The 13,570-nt window shown below is 43.2% G+C and overlaps 1 pseudogene; it reads right to left on the bottom strand.

Annotated features, from left to right (window-relative positions):
• LOC136484754 (disease resistance protein RPM1-like) overlaps positions 1 to 13,570 on the bottom strand; it is a 63,271-nt pseudogene that overhangs the window by 46,559 nt on the left and 3,142 nt on the right.

Below are 13,570 nucleotides of genomic sequence, written 5' to 3'. Positions count from 1 at the left end.
CTGGTCGCCATGCAGGTAGAAAGTTTGGGTAATATGCGGTAGCCAGGGTGGATGGGTGGATTTGAGTGGAGTTTATGCTTGGGTATACTAGGCAATACTACTGATGGTGGGGTGCAACAAAGGTATGGCTTACTTCCCTTGTGGGTTGCTACGGAGGAGGCTATGGATTTGTTCTAGCTTTGATCCTTTCTTGAGTCTCTTTGGCATCTGGGCAATACCTAGGGATGTGCCCTTTGTTTTCTCCGTGAAAGAAGCAATACTGTCTTCGCTATTTTTGGTTTTGGTTCCTGCTCCAATTTCTGCCTTGACTGTTTGCTTGGCCTTTGGCTTGCTTCTAGTGCGGGTTGCATGAGCCTGTCTTCACTGGTTGCTGCCCTTGTTGGCTGCTTCCTTGCTGCTCTATGTTGAAGACCTGCTGACTTTGTCCTTGTTGCATCTGAGACTGGCCTTGACTTATGTTACTTTTCTAGGTGTTTCTACCACTGCCTTGGAACTGTTTGTTCTGGTTTTGTTCTTCTATTCTTCTGTGAAGGTTATTGTTAGATCTGCAGTATTTCTCGAATTCACTATAGAGGTCTTCGATGGTCCTTGGTTTTTCTCTTGCTAGGTGGGCTGCGAAGGGCCCTATGCGAAGGCCCTTGATTGCTACCTGAATTGCGACGTCTTCCGGGACATTTGGTGCCTTTGCCTTCATTTGTACAAACTTCTAGAAGTAGTCTTTCAGTGCTTCTCCTTGGTTATGCTTGCATTGGAATAGATTCATCAAAGTTAAAGATTCGCTTGTGAATCCTTTGAAATTTGCTAGGATTTTGTCACAGAGGTCCTCCCATGAATACACGGAGCTTGGCTTTAGCATTGAGTACCAAGCTAGTGCATCGCCATCAGCTGCAATGACAAAAGACATGGCAAGGACTATGTCATTTCCCCAAGTGGAGGCCACGGCCGCCTCAAAGCTCATGATGAACTGTCATGGATCTGACCTCCCATTGAATTTTGGGAGAATGATGACTTTATAAGCGGTGGGCTAAGGTGAGTTTTGGATGCCTTTGGATAGGGGTGAATTGGGGTCGGTGGTTCTATGCACCTATGGTGAAGTGTAAGGCGTGCCGAAGGCTGGTTGAGCTATAGTGTGTGGTGGGAGGTTGGGTTGGCTTTGGTTCGCTGAGTGAAGCCGATTAGATGTGTTGAAGCTAGGTTGCGAAGGCTGCATACTTTGTATCTCTGCCTATAGGATGGCAAGCTATTGCCTGATTTCTGCTGCCTGAGCTGATGCTCGGATCGCTCGATGGCTTGCAGCGAAGGCCGCTAGGACCCTGTCTCTTTCTTGCTGCATGCTTTGAAGCTAAGCCTGCAATTGTTGAAGCTCTTGCTCTGGGGTTGGGTTTGGGGCTTGCTGATCGTCGGAAGGTGGAGGCTGATCTTCGATGATCGGCTCTTCCATGGCTTGGTCTTCTGTAGCAGTGCCTTAGGTGCTTCGGGCGCAACGCCTTGGTCTTCCCCTAGGTGCGGGGTCCCTTGACGCTGTTGTAGAGGCTGCTCTTTTCCTCGCCATTGTGAGTTTTGCTTGGCCAACACGTGGTGGGTGCCAATGTTGGAAAAGCGAGGGTTTCCAACAGGGATGGTGAGATGGCCTCTGCCCTCTCCCAAAGGAGCTAGAGGGAGGCGAATGGGGAAGTGAATCGGTGGGATCAGAAATAGTTATGACTTCATTAATGTGGTCACCAACCACCCACCTTACACAAGGCACCCTCCCTTTTTTATAGGGTACTATTTGCCAATTTCGTACATCACAAATCTTGCACCACCTGTGTTCCTCAGACCTTGACTTCAGGCCCACCAAAGGCTCGTTTCTAGTTTTGGGCTGTATTGTTCCCTCCTTCATCCGAACGGTCAGTCTTCGCTCAAGACGGAGGTGCCTCCACCCTTTGCTCCCGTGCCTCCGCCCTCAATCTCTAGCTACTCCCTGGCGAGCCCATAGGCTGGCCTCCTCCCTAACTAGTGGATGCCAGTGGAGGCCTCCCTATGCCTAGCGAAGGCTCTTCGGGCTGCCTTCCAAGTCCCCCGCATGGACCTTCGCCTGCTTCTCCTAGGTCTTCTTGCCATCTTGGGCTTCATCCGAAGGCTCTCACCGGGTGCTCCAGCAAAACATCCAAAGACAACCCGATGTCGTTAACCACCGTTAACCTTAGCCTCCGCGATTGTAAGGTCCTAATATGGCTAGAGGGGGGTGAATAGCCTATTTGAAAATCTACAAACTAACTAGAGCAATTTGATTAGTATAACAAATAGCGAAATGCAAAGTTGCTCTAGCTCTACAAGGGTTGCAAGCCACCAATCCAACAATTCTAGTTGCTATGATCACTAAACACACAATTTTCTATGTCACTACTCACTAAGAGCTCTCACACTTGCTACACTAAAGAGCTCCACTAGATGTACTTAAACTACAAAGCAAGCTCTCAATTCTAGCTACACTAAAGAGCTTGCTACAACTAGTTTGGAAGAATATAAATGAGTGAGTAGGGTGATTATACCATCGTGTAGAGGAGTGAACCAATCACAAGATGAATACTAAATCAATCACCGGGAGAATACCAAAGGGCAAGAGAACCAATTTTCTCCCGAGGTTCACGTGCTTGCCAACACGCTACGTCCCCGTTGTGTCGACCAACACTTGGTGGTTCAGCGACTAAGAGGTGTTGCACGAACCTTGTCCACACAATTGGACACCGCAAGAACCTACCCACAAGTGAGGTAACTCAATGACACGAGCAATCCACTAGAGTTACCTTTCGGTGCTCCACCGGGGAAGGCACAAGACCCCTCACAATCACCGGGAGATGGCCATGAACAATCACCAACTCGTGCCAATCCTCCACCACTGCACCAAGCCATCTAGGTGGAGGCAACCACCAAGAGCAAAAAGCGAATCCTGCAGCAAAACACAAACACCAAGTGCCTCTAGATGCATACACTCAAGCAATGGACTTGGATTCTCTCCCAATCTCACAAAGACGATGAATCAATGATGGAGATGAGTGGGAGGGCTTTGGCTAAGCTCACAAGGTTGCTATGTCAATGCAAATGGCCAAGAGAGTGAGCTTGAGCTGGCCATGAGGCTTAAATAGAAGCCCCCACGAAATAGAACCGTTGGCTCCTTAGTCCACTGAAAGACGGGGTGACCGGACACGCCGGTCGGATCGACCAGATGCTGGACCCAGCGTCTGGTCGCGCGATGCATGCCATGTGGCCCCTGCTTCAATCACTGATCACCCGATCTCAACGGTCATCAGTATATTTATGTTGTGACCGGACGCGTTGCTCTGAAGTGACCGAACGCACAACCTTAGCGTCTGGTCGTTTCCAGTAAGCATCCATTTGCGAAATTTCATGAGCCCGACCGGACTCACCCAACGTCCGGTAGCTCAATGTCTCCTCTATGCGGCCACGTCAGTGGGATCGGATGCACCCCTCCAGCGTCCAGTCACTAAGTGACCCAATATCCGGTCAAAGACCGATGCCAGCATCTTCACTGTTTCTACTGACCGGATGCACCGGGCCTACCGAGGCTAGCGTCCGGTCACTCACAGTGACCTCCGTTCACCTAGGTTTAGCCACCGGACGCTTCCGATGCACTCTGTGAAAACCTGTCTTTTCTGTACAGGGCGCCGGTGGCACCGTCGGACTATCCGCACTCTACGGGTGGACACTCCGCCGGTGAAGTCTCTTACCCTTGCTCCCAAGTGCTAAACACAATGTGTATCACCTTTGCGCATGTGTGTTAGCATATTTTCACAAATATTGTCAAGGGTGTTAGCACTCCACTAGATCCTAAATGCATATGCAATGAGTTAGAGTATCTAGTGGCACTTTGATAACCGCATTTCAATACGAGTTTCACCCCTCTTAATAGTACGGCTATCGAACCTAAATGTGATCACACTCGCTAAGTGTCTTGATCACCAAAACAAAATGGCTCCTACTAGTTATACCTTTGCCTTAAGCCTTTTGTTTTTCTCTTTCTTCTTTTCAAGTCTAAGCACTTGATCATCACCATGGCATCACCATCATCATGTCATGATCTTCATTTACTCAACCACTTGGAATGTGCCACCTATCTCATAATCACTTTGATAAACTAGGTTAGCACTTAGGGTTTCATCAATTTACCAAAACCAAACTAGAGCTTTCAATCTCCCCTTTTTGGTAATTGATGACAACCCTTACACAAAGATATGAATTGAATTTTAATTGAATCCATGTTGCTTCCCAAGCATTTTAACTTGTGTAAAAGAATATGGACAAGTTTCATAAATCCCAAATGGTAGCAATTGCTCCCCCTACATATGTGCTAAGAGTTTGGATTGTAGCTTGCACATATGCTTAGATAGGAAATATAGGAGTCAATGTCTACCATATGATGCTAAGGTATAAGAGATGGACCTTTGAAGCGTGATACCAATCGAAGTGCACCAATATACCATCCTTAGTAACTAGACATACATAAAAACTAGAATACCCCGTGAGATCAACATTAGAAGTAAGGGTCTAGTTTTCATAATGTGAGCATGAGTCTAGTTACTTAACCTATGCATGCTAGTTTTTCATTTCATCATTCAATCCTACAACTAGCATACACCACACAAGCATGGATATAGAAATTAAAAATGTGTGCCATGCAAGCAAATATCTGAAATGCACATTCAAATGCAACATACAAGTTTATGAGCTTGCTCCCCCAACTTGGGTGCAATTTTAATTGATTTGCTCCCCCTATCTTACTATCTTTCCCCTATCTTACTATCTTTGTGAATTTCTCTCCCCCTTTGTCAACAATTAGCACATAAAGGAGAGCTCAAATTTTAGATAGGTTGGGGTAAAACCATGTGAAGTGAGGATCATTTTCCCAATTTGGTTCAATCTAGATCACTTGCAAAAGATATTTAACTTGGTTTGATCCAAGGACAAGCTTCTTCACACCTCCAAATAAGGGATATCTTGTACCATGTTGAGTTAAACACTTATAGCTTATTTTTAGATCAAACACTAGGTTTACAAGCCCACAAACATGTCATATGCTACCACTAGATCATTTCAAGCATACAAGCAATAGTGGTACCATACAAGCATCAAATTCATTTGATTTTCATGAATAAGCCTATTCAAATGTGAAATATGTCTAGATGCACTAAACGTGTCCTTAGCAAGGGCGTATGCCATGCCAATCAACTTTTACCTTGCTTTACTTGAAGGAGATGCATGTCATAGAATGTGGGGTGCATCAACACATATTGGAGAAGTCAAGTATGTTCAATTCATTCATTAGCTTGCAAAACCTATTCTCATCAAGTGGCTTGGTGAAGATATCAGCAAGTTGATCTTCGGTGCCCACACTCTCAATGCAAATGTCCCCTTTTTGTTGGTGATCTCTTATAAAATGATGCGGACATCAATGTGCTTTGTTCTTGAATGTTGAACCGGGTTGTTGGTGAGCTTTACGGCACTCTCATTGTCACATAGCAATGGCACTTGCTTGAATTTGATCCTAAAGTCACTCAAAGTAGCCTTCATCCAAAGTAATTGAGCACAACAACTACCGGCCGAAATGTACTCTGCTTCGGCAGTTGAAAGTGCCACACTATTTTGCTTCTTTGATGACCAAGACACAAGTGATCTTCCCAATAGTTGACCTGTGCTCAATGTGCTCTTTCTCTCAACTTTGCATCCCGCATAATCAGAGTCCGAATATCCAATCAACTCAAATCTTGCCCCTTTGGGATACCACAATCCAACATTTTGTGTATGCTTCAAGTACCTCAATATTCTCTTTGTCGCCTTCAAATGACTTTCTCTTGGTGAGGCTTGAAATCTAGCACACATGCATACACTAAACATCACATCCAGCCTTGATGCGGTCACATAGAGTAGGCTTCCAATCATAGACCGATACATCTTTCGATCCACCATGTTGCCACTAGCATCATTATCCAAGCTTCCATTTGTCCCCATTGGTGTACTAATAGGTTTACTATCATCCATTCCAAACTTCTTGAGCATATCCTTGATATACTTGCCTTGACTCATAAATGTGCCATTTTTCATTTGCTTGATTTGAAGGCCAAGGAAGTAACTAAGCTCTCCAATCATGGACATCTCAAACTCACTTGCCATCATCTTGCCAAACTCCTCACAAAAATCTTAATTTGTTGACCCAAATATGATATCATCAACATAGATTTGCATTACAAACAAGTCATTTCCAAGCTTCTTGGTAAAGAGAGTGGTGTCAACCTTTCCCATCTTGAATCCCTTAGAGAGTAGGAAATCCCTCAATCTCTCATACTATACTCTTGGTGCTTGTTTCAATCCATACAAAGCCTTTCTCAACTTGTAAACATGGTTGGGTTTCTTTTCATCTTCAAAACCGGGAGGTTGCTCAACATACACAAGCTCATTGATGTACCCATTGAGAAATGCACTCTTCACATCCATTTGGTATAACTTGATGTTGTGGGCACAAGCATAGGCTAACAAGATCCTAATTTCTTCCAATCTTGCCACCCGGGCATATGTTTCTCCAAAGTCAAGACCTTCAACTTGAGTGTAACCTTGAGCCACTAATCTTGATTTGTTCCTTACAACTATCCCATCTTGATCTTGCTTGTTCTGAAAGACCCACTTGGTTCCAATTACATTATGATCCTTAGGCCTCTCAACTAACTCCCATACTTGGTTTCTTGTGAAGTTGTTTAGCTCTTCATGCATAGCATTGACCCAATTAACATCCTTCAAAGCTTCATCTAACTTCTTAGGTTCAATGGATGACATAAATGAGAAATGCTCACAAAATGAAGCCAATCTTGATCTAGTTTGCACACCTCTAGAAATATCACTAATGATAGTGTCCAATGGATGATCTCTTGCAACATTGGTTGGTTGAAGCACTTGCACTTGATTGCTTACATTTGATTGATCATTTGGTTGAGATGATGAACTAGCCACTTGTTGTCTCTCTTGCACTTTGTCAACACTAGCACTTGCTTGACTTTGATCTTGAGAACCACTAACTTGTACATTTGAGTTAGAGAGCACTTGATTCTTGTCATCTTCAACATCAATCACCTCTCTAGGCCTTATATCACCAATGTCCATGTTCTTCATTGCATTGACCAATTGAGTGCCCCTTACATCATCTTGATTCTCATCTTCCTCTTGAGAACTATTTGTTTCATCAAATTCCACATCATGAACCTCCTCAAGAGTACCACTAGCCAAATTCCAAACTCTATATGCCTTGCTAGTAGTGGAGTAACCAAGCAAGAAACCTTCATCACATTTCTTTTCAAACTTGCTCAATCTAGTGCCTTTCTTCAATATGTAGCATTTACAACCAAAAATCCAAAAGTATACTATGTTGGGCTTTCTTCCATTCAACAGCTCATAGGGTGTCTTCTCCATCATGGGGTGACAATAGAGTTGGTTGCTATAATAGCAAGCCGTGTTGATTGCTTCGGCCCAAAATGAATGACTCACATTATACTCACTCAACATTGATCTTACCATGTCAATCAAAGTTCTATTCTTTCTTTCAACTAGGCCATTTGATTGTGGAGTGTACTTGGCTGAGAATTGATGTCTAATTCCAAATTCATCACACAACTCATCAATTCTAGTGTTCTTGAATTCACTACCATTGTCACTCCTAACTTTCTTGATGGTTGTTTCAAACTCATTGTGAATGCCCTTGACAAATGATTTAAATATTGCAAACACATCACTTTTGTCCATAAGAAAGAACACCCATGTGTATCTAGTGAAATCATCCACAATCACAAATCCGTATTTGTTTCCACCAATGCTAGTGTATGTGGTTGGTCCAAACAAGTCCATGTGCATCAACTCAAATGCCTTAGATGATCATGCTCTTCTTAGGATGTGTGTTACCAACTTGCTTTCCGGCTTGACATGCACTACATAGCTTATCCTTCTTAAAAGTGACATCTTTCAAGCCTCTAACTAAGTCATGCTTGCTCAACTTGTTTAATTGTTTCATTCCAACATGACCAAGCCTTCTATGCCATAACCAACCTAGGCTAGACTTAGTGATCAAACATGTTGACAATTGAGCTTCTCTAGCATTGAAATCAACCAAGTATAGATTCTCATATCTAAATCCTTTAAATATCAAGTTAGAGCCATCTACACTTATGATCTCTACATCATCCACACCAAATATGCACTTGAAACCAAGATCACATAATTGAGCTACCGACAATAGGTTGAAGTTCAAGATCTCTACTAGTAGCACATTGGAAATGCTCAAGTCATTGGATATTGCAATCTTACCAAGCCCTTTGACCTTGCCTTTGCCATTGTCACCAAATGTGATACTATCAATCCCATTGCTCTTATTTTCATTGATTGAATTGAACATTCTTGGATCACCAATCATGTGTTGTGTGAACCCACTATCAAGCACCCAATGCCTTCCTCCAGCTTTATAATTGACCTTGGTAGGCTTTGCCATGAGGCATGTCGATGGAGTATCAAAGATGGAGGGCTTGTTGTTGATGACGATGCTTGCTAGTGCTTTCTTGATAGATTTCTTGCCATCATCACTAGAGTCATCACTATCCGAAGAGCCATCACTATCCCAAGTGACCACATATCCTCCACCTTTCTTCTTCGTTTGGAAGGTCATCCTCTTCTCCTTCTTCTCCTTCTTTTCCTTCTTGTCCTTGTGCTTCTTCTTCTCATCCTCATCATTGTCACTATTGTAGGGGCAATCCGCTACAACGTGATCGGGGCTCTTGCAATCGTAGAATCTTCTCACATATTCTTTGCTTTTGGTGTGATCTCTTCTTTTTCTTGCACCATAGCCCTTCTTCTTCATGAATTTGCCCATCTTGTGCACAAATAGAGCCATGGCTTCATCATCAATGTCACTAAGATCCTCATCATCACTTGATTCTTTCTTGGACTTGCCCTTGTTCTTGGATGATGAGCTAGCCTTGAATGCTACACTCTTCTTCTTCTTGTCTTCGTCTTCCTTCTTATCATCCTTGTCAACCCCTTCCCTTTCCACACGGTATGTCTCTTGTGTCATGACATCACCTAATACTTGGTTAGGGGTAATCTCCTTCAATCCACCTCTTATGATAAGCAATCTCAACATCTCAAATCTTGGAGGTAAGCACATCAAGAACTGATGAAAGACATCATCATCCTTGATCTTCTCTCCCAATGCCTTCAAATCATTGACAATCACTTGCAATTGATGGAACATCTTTGGAATGCTCTCATCTTCCTTCATCTTGAAGCTTGTCAATTTATCCTTGAGGATGTACAACATTAGCTCTATCACAATCCTTGATTTGCTCAAACACCTTGGAATCAATGGCATTGTATATGGTGTTGAGAGCCATTATATTGCATTGCTTGTTGGTTTTGTCTTGGTTGGTGAGATTGTCGGGATCAATGATAGCATAGTCATTCTCGGTCACATCCCATACTTGATCATTGATTGAACCAAGATACATCTTCATCTTTCTCTTCCAATAATCATAGCATGTGCCATCAAAGAACAGTGGTTTGCCCCCCACATGGTTGAACACAACTTGAGCTATAATTTGACACCGAGGTTGTTAAGCCTTTAATCAAACGGTGACCATGGCTCCGATACCACTTGTAAGGTCCTAATATGGCTAGAGGGAGGGGTGAATAGCCTATTTAAAAATCTACAAACCAACTAGAGCAATTTGATTAGTATAACAAATAGCAAAATGCAAACTTGCTCTAGCTCTACAAGGGTTGCAAGCCACCTATCCAACAATTCTAGTTGCTATGATCACTAAACACACAATTTTCTATATCACTACTCACTAAGAGCTCTCACACTTGCTACACTAAAGAGCTCCACTAGATGTACTTAAACCACAAAGCAAGCTCTCAATTCTAGCTACACTAAAGAGCTTGCTACAACTAGTTTGCAAGAATATAAATGAGTGAGTAGGGTGATTATACCACCGTGTAGAGGAGTGAACCAATCACAAGATGAATACTAAATCAATCACCGGGAGAATACCAAAGGGCAAGAGACAACCAATTTTTTCCCGAGGTTCACGTGCTTGCCAACACGCTACGTCCCCGTTGTGTCGACCAACACTTGGTGGTTCGACGGCTAAGAGGTGTTGCACGAACCTCGTCCACACAATTGGACACCGTAAGAACCTACCCACAAGTGAGGTAACTCAATGACACGAGCAATCCACTAGAGTTACCTTTCGGCGCTACGCCGGGGAAGGCACAAGACCCCTCACAATCACCGGGAGATGGCCACGAACAATCACCAACTCATGCCAATCCTCCACCGCTGCACCAAGCCATCTAGGTGGTGGCAACCACCAAGAGCAAAAAGTGAATCCCGCAGCGAAACACAAACACCAAGTGCCTCTAGATGCAAACACTCAAGCAATGCACTTGGATTCTCTCCCAATCTCACAAAGATGATGAATCAATAATGGAGATGAGTGGGAGGGCTTTGGCTAAGCTCACAAGGTTGCTATGTCAATGCAAATGGCCAAGAGAGTGAGCTTGAGCCGGCCATGAGGCTTAAATAGAAGCCTCCACGAAATAGAGTCGTTGGCTCCTTAGTCCACTGAAAGATAGGGCGAACGGACGTGCCGGTCGGATCGACTGGACGCTGGACCCCAGCGTCCGGTTGCGCGATGCATGCCACGTGGCCCCTACTTCAAACGTTGTTCGCCCGATCTCAATGGTCATCAGTACATTTAAGTTGTGACCGGACGCGCTGCTCCGAAGTGACCGGACGCACGACCTCAGCGTACGGTCATTTCTAGTAAGCATCCATTTGCAAAATTTCACAACCGGACTCACCCAGCGTCCGGTCACTCAATGTGTCCTCTGTGCAGCCACGTCAGTGGGACCGGATGCACCCCTCCAGTGTCTGGTCACTAAGTGACCCAGCGTCCGGTCAAAGACCGACGCCAGCATCTTCACTGCTTCTACTGACCGGACGTGTCGGTCCTACCGAGACCAGCGTCCGGTCACTCACAGTGACCTCCGTTCGCCTAGGTTTAGCCACCGGACGCTTCCGATGCACTCTGTGAAACCCTGTCTTTTCTGTACAGGGCGCCGGTGAAGTCGCTTACCCTTGCTCCTAAGTGCTAAACACAATGTGTATCACCTTTGCGCATGTGTGTTAGCATATTTTCACAAATATTGTCAAGGGTGTTAGCACTCCACTAGATCATAAATGCATATGCAATGAGTTAGAGCATCTAGTGACACTTTGATAACCGCATTTCAATACGAGTTTCACCCCTCTTAATAGTACGGCTATCGAACCTAAATGTGATCATACTCGCTAAGTGTCTTGATCACCAAAACAAAATGGCTCCTACCACTTATACCTTTGCCTTGAGCCTTTTGTTTTTCTCTTTCTTCTTTTTAAGTCTAAGCACTTGATCATCACCATCATCATGTCATGATCTTCATTTACTCCACCACTTGGAATGTCCCACCTATCTTATAATCACTTTGATAAACTAGGTTAGCACTTAAGGTTTCATCAATTTACCAAAACCAAACTAGAGCTTTCAGCGATTCCATGTATTGGTGTCCCAACAGCGTGACATGGGGTAGTCTTCAGGAAACAAGCTACAATACAAGAAGCAGTTTCTGAGGTCTCCAGATAGGTCATGGTAGCTTAGATTTAAGATTGCTCGGACTTGATCATTGGCTGATAACTCACTCCGAAGCTGGTTGTATGTTTGATACCAATTGTTTATTTGTGGTCTTGATGACAACAAGCTGCCGATTGTAACAACTGCTAGCGGCAGGCCATGACACCTTTTCACTATTTCAAGCTCCTCGGGGCATTTGTGGTCCTTCTTGCTGTGAAAAGCCCTTCTACAGAAAAGTTCAAATGCATCAGGCCCACACAACGGTTGGAGCTCAAGATGGTGGCCGAAGGAAGCAATAGCACCAACATGGCACTTTCGTGTTGTAATGATGATGCGGCTTCCTTGGAGCGTCTGGAAAGCATCATGTATTTTGAAGTATATTTCTTGCTCCCAACCATCATCCAATACAATCAAGCATTTTCTATTTTGGAGTTTTCTCTTTACTTCTTCCTTCAAGTCATGTACATCCATTTTGTCAATCTCTCTTGGCACTGGTGTTTCCGTATGCCCAATCTTCCAGAGTAGCTTTCTCAACAAAAACTCGATCGTGCAGATCTGTGATACAATGGTCCAAGCATGTACCGGGAAGTTGACCTTTTCACGTTCATAAATATTTGTAACCAGTGAAGATTTTCCCAGTCCACCCATACCAGAAACTGTCACCGTGCTAGCCGGCTCGTCTGAGTAAATCCATCCAGTCAGTAATTTTCTATTTTCTTCAACTCCTACTAGATCATCGTCTTTGATAAATTCCGGTAAGCTATCTTGGGAATGCTGCCGTTCCAACTCGGCAAGTTGTTCGTTCGGAAGAAGCTGGGAGCGGTGCAGCCACTGATCCTTCGTCTGTATGAGTTGTTGAATCTCCTTCTCTATTTGTTCTACATTGTCTACAATTTTACCGAAAACAATCACATAACGGGCTCCCTTCATTAATCTCGTCAGACTTCCTTGTTGCTCTAGTTGGTGAACATGGTACGAGTATTTGTCCATTATATCCTCAACATGGTATGCCGCCTTCCTTACCTCCCCAATCCAACTCTTTACAATTTCATCTGTGACGAGGTATACTATTCCAATTTGTCGTATAAGTTTGCTTATAATTCTAAGTTGCTCCCCTATTTGTTTAATCTTCCAGGGCACTTTATTCAAATTAGGAACTTTTACAGACAGCTTATTTATTGTTGCCTTGGCGGCATCTTCTATAATGGAATCAATCTTCGCAACAGCGATGAGTATAGCTCCAGCCATTTGTGCTGAAAAATACAGACATGGCATGTTACGTTGTAGAAAAAGAAAATTTGAAGACAAAAGTGTTTCAGTAAGAAGTGAAGTGGATTTTTCCCATGGTCCCTCTTTTTCTTTTCTGATTCAACTACCTCATCAACCCATGCTATAGCACGACCAAAAACCTTACATTACATAAAGCATTAAAAATTTCATGGATAAATATAATAGGTACAAGTAATCAAAATTGATTATATTTATTCTGTCTATTCATTTCGGGCATAACTTATTTAGATACTCTATCTAGTTATGATAAATTTACGAATTATTCTATATATTTTTCATCCTTTGCATTATTGCACATCCATGGTTTTTTAATATGTATTTAGTTGAAACATTAGATTAAATTATATCAGCTTTTATTGCATCTCCTTTCATGACATGCTTTCAACTTTTGATCTTATTAGTCGATGTAATTTTTTTATCTATGTGTTTAAGTTCAGACTCTAGTGTTGTTCATTGTATCTTTTTATGTGATGTTTTATGAAAATAATTTATTCTAGGCCGTAGACTCCACTCTAGGTTACTACAATGTCATAAACATTTGTTTGAACCAGGACCAAGGCACTCAAGATGTATAG

Source organism: Miscanthus floridulus, chromosome 10 (genome assembly GCF_019320115.1).
Source record: "Miscanthus floridulus cultivar M001 chromosome 10, ASM1932011v1, whole genome shotgun sequence".
Classification (NCBI taxonomy): domain Eukaryota; kingdom Viridiplantae; phylum Streptophyta; class Magnoliopsida; order Poales; family Poaceae; genus Miscanthus; species Miscanthus floridulus.
This window is presented reverse-complemented; position numbering and strand designations above follow the sequence as displayed.